The sequence below is a fragment of the Microcaecilia unicolor genome, chromosome 2, assembly GCF_901765095.1.
Source record: "Microcaecilia unicolor chromosome 2, aMicUni1.1, whole genome shotgun sequence".
Taxonomy (NCBI): Eukaryota; Metazoa; Chordata; class Amphibia; order Gymnophiona; family Siphonopidae; genus Microcaecilia; species Microcaecilia unicolor.
Genome location: NC_044032.1, coordinates 531,741,540 through 531,755,431, shown reverse-complemented (window position 1 = coordinate 531,755,431; position 13,892 = coordinate 531,741,540).

The following is a 13,892-nucleotide window of genomic DNA, read 5'->3' as shown; positions in this document are numbered from 1 at the left end:
TCCTTCCATCTGTTTTTCCCTCTCTCCCCAATCCTTCCATCTGTGTTTTTCCCTCTCTTTCCCCATCCTTCCATCTATTTTTCCCTCTCTCCCCAATCCTTCCATCTGTGTTTTTCCCTCTCTCTCCCCATTCTTCCATCTGTTTTTCCCCTCTCTCTCCCAATCCTTCCATCTGTTTTTCCCTCTCTCTCCCCATCCTTCCATCTGTTTTCCCCTCTCTCTCCCCAATCCTTCCATCTGTTTTTCCCTCTCTTTCCCCATCCTTCCATCTGTTTTTCCCTCTCTTTCCCCATCCTTCCATCTGTTTTTCCCTCTCTCCCCAATCCTTCCTTCTGTGTTTTTCCCTCTCTCCCCAATCCTTCCATCTGTGTTTTTCCCTCTCTCTCCCCATTCTTCCATCTGTTTTTCCCCTCTCTCCCCAATCCTTCCATCTGTTTTTCCCTCTCTCTCCCCATCCTTCCATCTGTTTTTCCCCTCTCTCTCCCCAATCCTTCCCTCTGTTGGTTTCCCTCTTTCTCTCTCTCCCCAATCCTTCCCTCTGTTGGTTTCCCTCTTTCTCCCCAATCCTTCCCTCTGTTGGTTTCTCTCTCCCTGCCAAGTTTCCCCGCGAACGGCGCGAAGTCGCGACGCACGCGGCACCAGCCCCCATTTCCGGCCGCTGCTGCTTCTCCTGTTGAGGAGCAGCGGCCGCTACACAAAGAAAAAGAAGATTAAAAAAAAAAACTTCAAACCTGGCTGAAACGCGGCACCCCGGCACTGTAGACAGCCATTAGTCATTGGCTGTTGCCCCGCAGCCGCTCCTCCTCTTGCCTTACGTCACTGCCCCTGGAGGAAGACCCCGGAGGAGCGTAGTAACGTAAGGCAAGAGGAGGAGCGGCTGCGGGGCAACAGCCAATGACTAATGGCTGACTACAGTGCCGGGGTGCCGCGTTTCAGCCAGGTTTGAAGTTTGTTTTTTTTTTTAATCTTTTTCTTTGTGTAGCGGCCGCTGTTGCTCAACAGGAGAAGCAGCAGCGGCCGGAAATGGGGGCTGGCACTGCGTGCGGGACATGGACTCACGGGGCGGGGGGAGCCAAAAAAAAAGGTGCCGGTACGCCGTACCGTTGCGTACCGGCACAAAAAAAGCACTGGGAATAACACTGGCAGTGGTCAGTAAAACACTGAATGCTGATAGATGAATATCAACCTCACTATATTAAAAAAAAAAAAAAAAAAAACCTACACAAAGCTTGTTATCTGTATAACTCTGGCAAAACTTGACCAATTTCAATAACGTTAGGGATATATCATCCTGAATAAATTTGCAATAAGACTATACTCAAACCAGCCATCTCACCTAAATGATGTCATCACCACCACCTACTGATTATCATCATGATACACGCAGATGCCATTTTGCTTTAAACATAAACAGTTACCATGGTTTTCAGTCAGGAGGATCTGATCCTTATTAAAACTTTGGGGTCTTTTTACTAAGGTATGCCGAAAAGTGGCCTGCACTGGTGTAGACGCGTTTATTGGACATGTACAGGTCCATTTTTCAGCACACCTGCAAAAAAGACTTTGGGGGGGGGGGGGGGGCAAAAATGGATATGCAACAAAATGAAAATTGGCGTGCATCCATTTTGGGCCTGAGACCTTACCATCACCCATTCACTTAGCGGTAAGGCCTTATGCATTAACCTAGCAGTAATCATCAGTGCACATAAAATGCCAATTAATGCCTGGTTAGTGCCTTGTGCCGGAACATAAAATCTGGCACACAAAGTGGATGGGCATAAAAATGAAATTATCGTCCTGACCACACGGTAGCCGGGCATTAGTTCTGAATTTGCGTGTATTGGGCATGTGTAGGCGCCTACACTGCTTAATAAAAAGGCCCCTTTGTATCTGGGGAAAGGTTAGGGTTCTTGGTGTAAGAGTTTCTAGAAAAGATGTGGAAGAGGGTAAGTGTAGAATGTTTTGAAGAAATTGAGAGACATGGGCTCAACCGATCACCAGTCAGGAAGTGGTAGGGCACCATCAGTTTGCACTGAAGAAAATATCACAATAATTGAGGAGCCACGTAGTGAAGTGGCATTCCTTAGTTGATGTGGCCAGCTTGACTGAAGGCTTATTGCAAGTTATTCAGGATGATACATCTCAAACTTTATTGACAATGGTCAAGTTTTGACAGTTATGTAGAAAACAAGTTTTGTATAGTTTTTTTTAAAGCACAGTATATCTATATCTACATCTATCCCCCCTGTTCACTAAGCTGCGCTAGCATTTGCTGTTCAGCAATGCTGACATAGCCTATTCGAAGTGAATGGGCCATGCGGCTTAGCAAACAAGGAGGGATATTTGTATAACCATCTCTCTCTCTCTCTGTCTATATATATATATATTGTTAAGTTGCTCCCCTTCTCTCCGAGGTTGCAGCTCCCCAAACAAAAGAACACTCTCCAGCCGAGCTCACCTCCAACTCAAAATAAAGCTGTTTATTGCATAGGAAGGGCGTCCCTCCTTCTCTCAAGTATAGATCCCCAACACCAAAACAAATCCCTGTTACCATGTACCTTACTCAAGCCGGTATGGTACACAGGCCAGGCTTCAGCAGCTGCTTCCTCTCTCTTCCTCTCCTAGAGAGGAGCAGCAAAAAGCAAAAAAAAAAAAACACCTGGTTCAGTTTAGCTAGGCTTACCAAAATACAGTTCAGTTTAGCCAGGCTTTCAAAACACAGTTCAGGTTAGCCAGGCTTTCAAACCACAGCCAGGCTTTCAAAACACAGTTCAGGTTAGCCAGGCTTCCAAAACACAGTTCAGGTTAGCCAGGCTTTCAAAACACAGCCAGGCTTTCAAAACACAGTTCAGGTTAGCTAGGCTTTCAAAACACAGCCAGGCTTTCAAACACAGTTCACTTTCAATTCCAGCTTTAAAACGCAATATGGCTCTGCGCGGGCTCAAAGCCTAGGGTCCCACCCTCTTGGTCAGTCACTCTCTCTTACCTGACCTCCTCCCGCATGACCCGGCTTGGCCCCGCTACTTCCTTGGCTTTCGCTGAGCCAGAGCTGAAAAGTCCATCGGCTCTTCCAGGGTGTTCTCCTGTTCAGTCAACTCCATAGGGCAAGGCTCACTCTCTCCTCCTCTCTCCTCAGGAGCCCAATCCATATTCTCTTCACCCCGCCCCTCTCCCAGCTGCTCACCCTTTTCTTCATTAAAGTTCTTTGGAGTCCCTTCTTTCTCCACCCACCTGTTCCACCACCTCTTCCACCAGGTTGGAGAATCAGCCTTCCTCCTTCCCCTGCGGCCCTCCTCTGGTGACTCCCGGGAATGCACATAGTTTCTCTTATCTCCAGGTTCCCTTGGGGCATGCTGGGAGTTGTAGTTTCCTATTTCGGGTTCTTCCCTGGGTATTGCCTGCCTGTACCTGGGGTATTCTTGCTTACCCCAGGGTTCCTTTGGGGCATGCTGAAATTTGTAGTCCCTTTCTCTCCTCTTTTCTTTCTGTTCCCCAGGGCTGCCTACATGCTCTTTACATACCCCCCCCCCCTTAAATTTCCATCCCCCCATTCTTTCTTATTCTCCTCCCCTACTCGGGACAGGGCATCAACATTTCCTAAACATCACCCCGGGCGATGCTCCACTGAATATTGGAAAGGCTGCAGCGCTAGGTACCAACGCATTAGTCTCCCATTATTATTCTTCATCATATTCAGCCATTTCAAGGGAGCATGGTCCGTTACCAACTTAAATTTTCTCCCTTCCAAATAGACACTACATTCTTGCACTGCCCATCGTATGGCTAAACACTCCTTTTCTATGGTAGAGTAATGCTCCTCATGAGGTAGGAGCTTCCGACTTAAGTAGAGTACCGGGTGTTCCTCCCCTTCATGCTCCTGGGACAGTACTGCTTCTAACCCCCTACCCGAAGCATCTGTTTGAAGGACAAAGGGCTTTTCAAAATCAACTGCCTTCAACACAGGTTCCTGGCACAGGGCCCTCTGCATCTGTTCAAATGCCCTCGCCTCCTCCCCTCCCCACCTCAAGTGGTCTGGATTCTTCCCTCTCAGCAGGTCGGTTAAAGGAGTGGCCATTGAGGAAAAATGCGGGATGAACCTGCGGTAATACCCTACCATCCCCAGGAAACTACGTAATTGTTTCTTGGTGTTGGGTCTGGGAAACTCTTGGATGCTTTTAACCTTATTTAATAAGGGGCGCACCTCTCCCCTTCCCACCGTATAGCCCAAATACTTCACCCGGTACTGCGCAAAATAACATTTTTTTGGGTTCAGGGTGAGTCCGGCCTCCCTAAAAGCCTGCAGCACTGCCTCTACCTGGTTTAAATGGGTGTTCCAGTCTTCACTATGTATTACCACATCATCCATATACGCAGCGGCGTAGGTCTGATGTGGTCGGAGCACCCTGTCTAGCAACCTCTGGCAGCTCGCCGTCGCGGAATTAAGGCCAAAGGGTAATCTCATAAACTGGTACAGGCCTATGGGCGTACTAAAGGCCGTCTTAGCTTGGGCCCCGGGAGTAAGTGGAATCTGCCAGTACCCTTTTGTCAAGTCCAGGGTAGTGAGATATTGGGCAGATCCTAGCCGGTCCACCAGCTCTTCAATATAGGGCATAGGATATGCGTCTGCTTGAGAGATATTATTAAGCTGGCGGAAATCTATGCAAAATCTCCACTCCCCCTCGGGTTTTGGCACTAACACCACTGGACTTGACCAGGGGCTATTGGACTCCTCAATCACCCCGAAGTCTAACATTTCCTGTACCTGTTTTATAACCTCCCTCCTTTTCATGGGGGAAAGCCTGTATGGCTTTTGCCGCACTACTTTACCCCTTTCTGTTATAATGTCGTGCTCCACTAGGTGAGTATTCCCCGGACAGGCCGTCAATACATCATCAAACCCTTTCAGGAGCCTTCCTATCTCCTTCTTTTGTACCAGTGTCAGCCGGGAATTAACCCCTGGCTCCCCGGGCTTGAAAATATCTCTTATTTGGGGTCCCAACTCCTCGCCCTCCTTTTCCTCCCCCCTGGTCTGAAAGCCTACCCTTGCTATCCAGGGTTTCATCAGGTTAACATGGAAGGTTTGGACCCGTCCCTTCTCGTTCGCTACCTCATACGTGAGAGGCCCTAGTCTCTTCTTCACCACCCAGGGACCCTTCCACCTAGAGGCAAACTTATGAGGATCCTCCGAGATTAGGATAAGGACCCTATCTCCTACTGCAAACTCCCTTTCCCGAGTACCTTTATCATAATATTCCTTTTGTTGATTTTGGCTCTGTTCTAGCCTATCCTGGGAATATTCTTGTAACTTATCCAATCTGGCCCTCAGATCCTGTAAATATTCGACCACTGACTGATCGGGTGTTTCCGGGGGTACCCAGTGCTCCTGCAATATATCTAAAATTCCCCTGGGCCTCCAGCCAAACATTAGTTCATAAGGCGACACACCTAAGGAGTCTTGCACCTTCTCCCTGTAGGCATATAGCACGAAGGGCAACAGCTGGTCCCAACCTGTCCTATCCTCGCCTAACGCTTTCTTTAACATACCCTTTAAAGTTCTATTAAAGCGTTCCACCATCCCATTGGTTTGAGGATGGTAGGCCGCTGTACGGATATGCTTTATCCCAAAAGCCTCCCACACTTGCCTTAAGGTACTTGACATAAAGTTGGACCCCCGGTCTGTCAAAACTTCTTGGGGGAAGCCAACCTCACAAAAGATTTTTATCAGTTCCCTGGCAATGCCCTTTGCTGATAGGCTTCTCAAAGGTAAGGCCTATGGGTACCGAGTGGCCATATCCATAATCACTAACACATAGAGGAAACCTCTCTGAGATGTTGTTACCGGACCAATAATATCCATGGCTATTCTCCTCACCGGTTGTTCCACCCTAGGCAGGGGCTTTAAAGGTGCCCTAGGTGGCAGCCGGTCGGCCACCTTCTGACAGTTGGGGCAGGACTTACAATACTTCTCCACCTCCCCATAAACTCCGGGCCAATAGAAGCGCCCCAATATCTGAGTCAGGGTAGCTTGGGAGCCCTTATGTCCCCCCAAAGGGTGATCATGAGCTAGCCTTACTACCAGGGGGCGAAAAGCTTGGGGGACTACTAGCTGTCTCCCAGACTCAGAGTTCTCCCAGGTGGGTACCCTGCGATATAGTATGTCCCCTTCTATCAGGAACCCCGGAGCCTCCCTGCCTTCACCTTGTCGTGCCCTTCCCCAAGCATATTCTAAAGTAGGGTCATTGGCCTGCTCCCTATGAAACTGGGGAAACTGTTCCCTCAATTCTTTCGGGGCTACTGGCAGATAACTTTCTTTTTGCGCCTGCTCCAATGCCTCCCGTCTACCCCTCTGCTCCTTTTTCTTCAAAGCTTTCCCCTTTCTCTCTTTTCCTGGCTCCCCTAGGACCTCCCCCTGAAAAGGAAAAATCCCTCCTATTTCCTCTTCTTCCACCTCAGGGTCCCGCCGAGCCTGAGCGCGGGTAGTTACCCACACACTTTTCTCCATAATACATTCGGTAAACGGGGGCCAGTCCCTTCCTAAAATCATCTCCTGTGGCAACCGGGGCAGAACTGCCATGGCTATCTCTATCTCTCCTGTGGGCCCCTTCAAGTGAACTCTATGGAGGGTATAACGAGTACTGGCCCCATGTATACACTGAATAGCCACTGCTCCCTCATAGGTATCCTGACATCGTGTTCTCTTTTTCCTTATTTGTTCCCATAACCTCCTAGAGATCATGGACTGGTCTGCCCCGGAGTCTAACATGGCTACAATCGGTAAACCCTCCACCTCCACCTTGGCAGTATACCGTGGCCTAAACCCTTGGGCCACCTGCGAGGTCCATTCCTCCTGCCCTGGGCAATCCTTCAGGAAGTGCCCCTCTGTCCCACACTTATAACACATTTTTCCTCCATACGAGGTAGCCTTTGTCCCAGGGCCTGCGGGTACTACTGGCTTTTTACCCACCCCGCCGTACTCGTGCTTCACTCCCTGGGGATCTGTCTTAAAGAAGGAACTTTTGGGCCCCCAGCCTCCTTGAGGTCGGGGCTTCCCCCCCTCCAGGTCGGGTCCTCCCCAATGTTGGGCTTCCAAGTAACACTCCAACCCTGCAGTCACGGCCTCCACTGTCTTACAATCCCTTTGGACTAATCCTGCCCTAATCTCCCTGGGAAGGCCCTGCAGGAATTGTTCCGCTACCAATTCTTGAAGAATCTCTCCTGTGGAGTGGCGATCAGGTTCCAACCATTTTTTTACCAAGTCCATCAGTTTAGTGGCCACAGCTTTAGGGATTTCTCCCTTTTCCCATTTAGTGGCCCGAAACTTACGCCTATAAGCCTGGGTACTTAGTCCGTAACGGTCCTTAATGGCCTCTCTTAACCTCCCATAGTGGGCAGCGTCCCCAGGAGCCAAGTCTCTAAAGGCCCCGAGGGCCTCCCCAGATAAGGAAGGCACTAACCGCATGGCCCACTGCTCTTGTGGCCATCCCGCGGCCACCGCCACCCTCTCGAATGCGGTCAGGAAATCATCTACATTATCCTGCTCAGACAACTTTCCCCAGGTAAGTGAGTTCAGGGATAAAGGTCCTACCGCACCGCTTCCTCCGAGCCCCTGTCCGGTAGTTCCGACTCCAGCGTCCCTTGGAGCATGGATCCCCCTCTGAAAAAAGTCCTGGAGCATATTCAGCACCGGTTGTTGCTGCTCTCGTGCAGCAGTCAAGGAGTCCTCCACCATCTTTGCTGTCAGTTCTTGCTGTTTCTGGAACTGCATCGTCATCCAAGCGAAGATCTCCTTGGGGTCCATCCCTGCTCCGGAACAGCGACTCCTGGGGGAAAAAAAAAACAGAGGACACCTCCAAGTGCGGTTTCACTACTTATTTTTCCCCTTTTACTAGGATCCCTTTATTTCCCCCAATCTAGGCCCCGCTTACCGGAACCCCAGACGGGTCTGCGCCTTTCTCAGCGTTGGCCCCTCCGTCGGGCTTTCCTGTCTGGCTGGTCCTGGCCTCCTCGAGCGACAGGTCCGCAAAGCGATCCCACTCCTGACACCAATTGTTAAGTTGCTCCCCTTCTCTCCGAGGTTGCAGCTCCCCAAACAAAAGAACACTCTCCAGCCGAGCTCACCTCCAACTCAAAATAAAGCTGTTTATTGCATAGGAAGGGCGTCCCTCCTTCTCTCAAGTATAGATCCCCAACACCAAAACAAATCCCTGTTACCATGTACCTTACTCAAGCCGGTATGGTACACAGGCCAGGCTTCAGCAGCTGCTTCCTCTCTCTTCCTCTCCTAGAGAGGAGCAGCAAAAAGCAAAAAAAAAAAACACCCGGTTCAGTTTAGCTAGGCTTACCAAAATACAGTTCAGTTTAGCCAGGCTTTCAAAACACAGTTCAGGTTAGCCAGGCTTTCAAACCACAGCCAGGCTTTCAAAACACAGTTCAGGTTAGCCAGGCTTCCAAAACACAGTTCAGGTTAGCCAGGCTTTCAAAACACAGCCAGGCTTTCAAAACACAGTTCAGGTTAGCTAGGCTTTCAAAACACAGCCAGGCTTTCAAACACAGTTCACTTTCAATTCCAGCTTTAAAACGCAATATGGCTCTGCGCGGGCTCAAAGCCTAGGGTCCCACCCTCTTGGTCAGTCACTCTCTCTTACCTGACCTCCTCCCGCATGACCCGGCTTGGCCCCGCTACGTCCTTGGCTTTCGCTGAGCCAGAGCTGAAAAGTCCATCGGCTCTTCCAGGGTGTTCTCCTGTTCAGTCAACTCCATAGGGCAAGGCTCACTCTCTCCTCCTCTCTCCTCAGGAGCCCAATCCATATTCTCTTCACCCCGCCCCTCTCCCAGCTGCTCACCCTTTTCTTCATTAAAGTTCTTTGGAGTCCCTTCTTTCTCCACCCACCTGTTCCACCACCTCTTCCACCAGGTTGGAGAATCAGCCTTCCTCCTTCCCCTGCGGCCCTCCTCTGGTGACTCCCGGGAATGCACATAGTTTCTCTTATCTCCAGGTTCCCTTGGGGCATGCTGGGAGTTGTAGTTTCCTATTTCAGGTTCTTCCCTGGGTATTGCCTGCCTGTACCTGGGGTATTCTTGCTTACCCCAGGGTTCCTTTGGGGCATGCTGAAATTTGTAGTCCCTTTCTCTCCTCTTTTCTTTCTGTTCCCCAGGGCTGCCTACATACTCTTTACAATATATATATATATATATATATATATATATATATATATATATATATATATATATATATATATATATATATATATATATATTTATCTTTTTTCTTGTTTATATTATTATACTCATATAATAGTTTTTCCATAAAAATATTATAAACATTTATATACGAGATATACAAGGATTGAATAAAAAGTAATGCCTCCACCTCCATAATTCATCAACAAATGACAGCACTGGCACATTACTCATGTTCCCTTGTTCCTTGAAAGCTCTTCCTTTTCCTCAATCATCGAGAAGTTTCTGTGTGAAGAGGCTGTTTTGCTATTGCTTGTGAAATGGAAGCATGCAGTGACCACATGTCAATGTGATTTTAGCAATGTGCCATGATAGAATTTCTGACTGCTGGAGTGCCTCCAGTTGAAATCCGCCGCTGTATTCAGGTTGTTTATAGAGATAACTGTGTTGATGTGAGTACTGTGCATCTCTGGGACAAAAAAAAATGTAAAGATTGTAGACCAGAAAGGGCTTATTTGTGTGATCAAATATGAAGCGGACAATCATGACAGCAATGGACGAATCTTACATAAAAAAAGGGAAATTGTTGACACACTTGCCATTTTACAGGAATGTGTGGGTTACATTATTGATATTCTTGGATATCGAAAGGCTTGTGCAAGATAGGTTCCTCACATGCTGACTGCAGAAATGAAAGCTTCAAGACTAGAAATTTGTCAGCAACTGTTGTTCTGATAAGAGAATGAAGGTGAGGAATTTCATCACAAGATTATGACAGCTGATGAAATATGATCTCATTATTGTGAGCCAGAAATAAAGTACAAATTAATGGAGCATCATCACAAATGTTCACCTTCAACAGGAAAAATCATGGTTGCAATCTTTTGGGATATGGATGGTGTTATTCACATGGATTTCCTTGAACCTGAGTGTTACACTGCAACCCTGAATACTTTGAAAGAATGATTGAGAATAGTTTGGAAGCACAAGAAGGAAATTTTGTTGCAACATGACACTGCTAGGCCTCACAAAGCAAAAGACACCACAGAAGCAATTGTGAAGATGAATCTTAGTCTTACTCAATCTGCCAGACAGCCCAGACTTAGTGTCATGTGATTTTCATCTTATTATAAAATTGAAGGAATATCTTTAGGGGTCATCTGTTTGACTCAAATGAAGAGGTGGAAAGGACTGTGAGCAAGTGGTTGAGAGACAAGTCGTCCGATAATTAAAACTATTTTACTAGCCAGGAACAGCTCCTGGCTGGTTACATGGTACTTAACCAGCTATCCGGAAATATTCAGTGGGAGATAGCTGGCTATCTCCCACTGATCATCAGTTAGCACTTAACAGATAGCCGGTTATATCATGCAAAATAACTGACTATATGTTGCTTATCGCTGGCTAAGTTTGGATATCATCTTAGGCCACCGAAATAGCAGGCCAATCTTTCGCTGGTTTCAACTTAACCGGCTAACTCTCGGCTTGGCCGGTTAAGTTGAAACCATTCAAAAAACAACCCGATATTCAATGTGGGTCACCAGAAAAAAAACAGCATTGAATATCTGGACTGACTGCCGACCACGGGAGGCAAACTGGCTACCTCTCACAGTTTGAATATGAGCCCCAAGATGCACTGTTCTTTCATGACGGCTTTCAAAACAAATTGTCCATAGTTGGCAGAAATGTGAGGTGAATGGTGGTGACTATATAGACATTGCAATATCTTTAAACAAAGGTTATAGAATTAGAGGCATTACTTTTCATTCATTTATTATGTATATGATATTATTGGTGGATCAGGATGTGTTGGTAGTAGGTACTGGTGGTGAGTAGTTTTTTTTAGGATAAGTACGCTGGTCCAGATATTTGTGTGCACTCTGGATCAGAAAGAGAAGCAACAAAGGAGGATATTCAGGTGTACAGGCCTATGACCCAGTTCCTGGAAATGTCAGAGAAGCAAAGCTTAAGGAGGTATATGTTCAGTGAGGAGTCATTTTCCACATATGTTATAAGTTAGATGGTCATCTACAGTTTTCTTCTTGGAAAGAACAAACTGTGCTAGTGCACCAGAAGGTTACCACAATTTCTTCCATATCACTATGGTGATCAGAAGAAAAAAGTTAGGGCATCTTTTACTAAGGCACACTCATGTTTTTAGCGTGCACTAAAATTCTGGGCACGCTAAATGATAGAGATGCCCATAGGAATGCACTGACATCTGTAACATTTAGTGTGCCTATAATTTTACCATGCGCTAAAAATGTGAGGGCACCATAGTAAAAGACGCCCTTAGTTAGCTACTTCATTCTGCATAACTCAGTTTCTGTTTTTTTCCCCCAATAGAAAAAGAAAACATCATATTTACTTTCCTCAGGATGTACAGTAATAGTACAGGAGGAACAGTTTTGATGTTACTGATAGCACATACATTGCAATCAGTTTATCTGCAAGCACCCCAAGGTAGATAGCAGTTAATTCCAAGAAATGGGGCTCATAGCCCTATCACTGGCTCACGTGAGTGCATCTGAGAAATGACAATATGGCTCGTTTAAAAGGAAGCTTCAGGTACCTGGACAGATTTGGGGTCATCTACCCAAGTCTGTATTGTGTCTTTATGCACTGCTTTATTGTAGAGCAGTGATTCCCAAACCTGTTCATAGGGAAACCCTAGTCAGTCAGATTTTCAGGATATCTACAATGAATATTCATGAGATTGATTTTCATACACTTGGTACGGAAATCTATCATGTATATTGATTATAGATATCCTGAAGACCTGACTGGCTGGGGTTCCCCCAGGATAAGTCTGAGAACCCTTGTTGTAGAGTGTTTTAGAAGCACGATTCCTTTTATCACTGACTTTTTAGAGAAGACTCTTCCTCTTATTTGTCACCTGATTTAGGGTCCAGGGACCCAGGGCAACTGAAGGTTTTATGTAAACCTTCATGAATGCTTGCTCCTTATACTCAGGATTTTCAACATGAATTCCCAAGTCACTTGTGGATACATTTACCACCCTAACGTTGGACTTGTTGTTGGCCTCTAATAATGAAAGACAAACAACCTGTGATTTGAACATTCAGTCTGTTTCTCAACCAAATAGGAACACCAAAATATTTTAAGTCACTTTGTTGGACAGTTTTCACTGTATTTTCAACAGGGGTAGGAGGTTTTGACTAATTCCACTAGACATATGAGCAGCTTTTGGTACAACTAGAGGGGCATTTTCAAAAGAAACGTCCAAGTTGCAATTTGGACATCCTTGCAAAATGGCAAACTCCAGGGGCGGAGAAACCTGTAGTTTTGAAACAAGATGGACGTCCATATTTCGTTTCGAAAATACCGTCAGAGACGTCCAAATCCTTAAATTTGGACGTCCCTAGACATGGATGTTTCTGACTTTCAGCGATTTTTGAAACCAAAGATGTCCATATCAAAAACGTACAAATGCAAGCCATTTGGTCATGGGAGGAGCCAGCATTTGTACTGCATTGGTTTCCCTGACATGCCAGGACACCAACCAGGCATCCTAAAGGGCACTGCAGTGACTTCATAAAATGCTCCCAGGAACCTAGCTCCCTTACCTTGTGTGCTGAGCATAGGCGATCGGTGGCCCAACTGTTGGGGGAGGCTAAATGGGGCAGGGTTAGGGGGTGGAGCCAGGGGTGGCGCTTATATACATAATTGTCTGATAACACACAGAAAAAAAAATAATCACAATTAATACCTTTTATTAAATTTAGATGTTAGATATGTATCATATGTCAAAGAATAAAGCGGTTGCTCAAAGCATATTCTAAGCACAATCGCTCAACTGCAAAACACTATGCACAACTTTGTGCAAAAACACACTCAGAACCTTACTGTACCATAAATATTACACTGGGCAGAACCTAATACACCAATATACCACCCATACGGAAAATGCAGACCGTCAACAATATGAAACAAGGGATCATATCATCACAATTCTCATGTAGAGCCACAAAACACCCTAATTCATGTTTAATGTGGGATAAAATGCCATAAATAAGTAAATAAATATAAACTTTTAATGTTGAGCACCTGATTCTCAAAGTAGACATATTCCAAACACTATAATGAAAATAACATGATCTTTTCTACCTTTGTTGTCTGGTGAGCTTTTCTGATCATGCTGGCCCAGTATGATTCTGCTGCTATCTGTCCTCAGTGCAGGTCAGGAAGTCATCCTCATTAAATATCTCCCTGGCAACCCAGGACACCTCCAACCAACCCCCCTCCCCCGCTCTCCCAGCAGTAAGGTAAACAAACCATAAACCAATTTCTACAACTGGACAAGGCTAGAGGGCTTTCACTGCAGCTCCTGCTGTGAGGATGGAGGTAAATCAACAATTTAAACCCCTCAGAGCACAGCAGGGGAGGCTTAGCCTGTCCAAGCCTCTTATACCGGGTGCCTATGGTGCTGAGCCCTCCAACCCCCCCCTAAAACCCACCACCCACAACTGTACACCACTACCATAGCCCTTACGGGTGAAGGGAGGCGCCTATATATGGGTACAGTGGGTTTGTGGTGGGTTTTGGAGAGCTCATTGCTTCCTCAATAAGTGTAACAGATAAGGGTGTATGGGCCTGGGTCTGCCTGTCTGAAGTGCACTGCAGTACCCACTACAACTGCTCCAGGGACCTGCATGTGCTGTCATGGACCTGAGTATGACATCTGAGGCTGG